We start from the raw sequence: 226 nt of genomic DNA, 5'->3' as shown, positions 1-226 counted from the left end.
ATTGGTACCCCTATGGGGTCGCCTCTTTCTCCAATTTTGGCCGACTTAGTAATGAGGGATTTGGAGGCAAGGGCACTGGAAATTTTGGGTTTTCAATCTTTGTTTTATTTTCGTTACGTTGATGATATCGTTATAGCAGTTCCAAGGAATCTGGTTAACTTTACACTTGAGACTTTTAATTCATTGCATGACAGATTAAAATTTACCTTAGAATTTGGTGACAAAA

Source organism: Trachymyrmex cornetzi, unplaced genomic scaffold (genome assembly GCF_001594075.2).
Source record: "Trachymyrmex cornetzi isolate Tcor2-1 unplaced genomic scaffold, Tcor1.1 scaffold1786, whole genome shotgun sequence".
In the NCBI taxonomy this organism is placed as follows: Eukaryota; Metazoa; Arthropoda; class Insecta; order Hymenoptera; family Formicidae; genus Trachymyrmex; species Trachymyrmex cornetzi.
Note: the sequence above shows the minus strand (reverse complement) of the source record.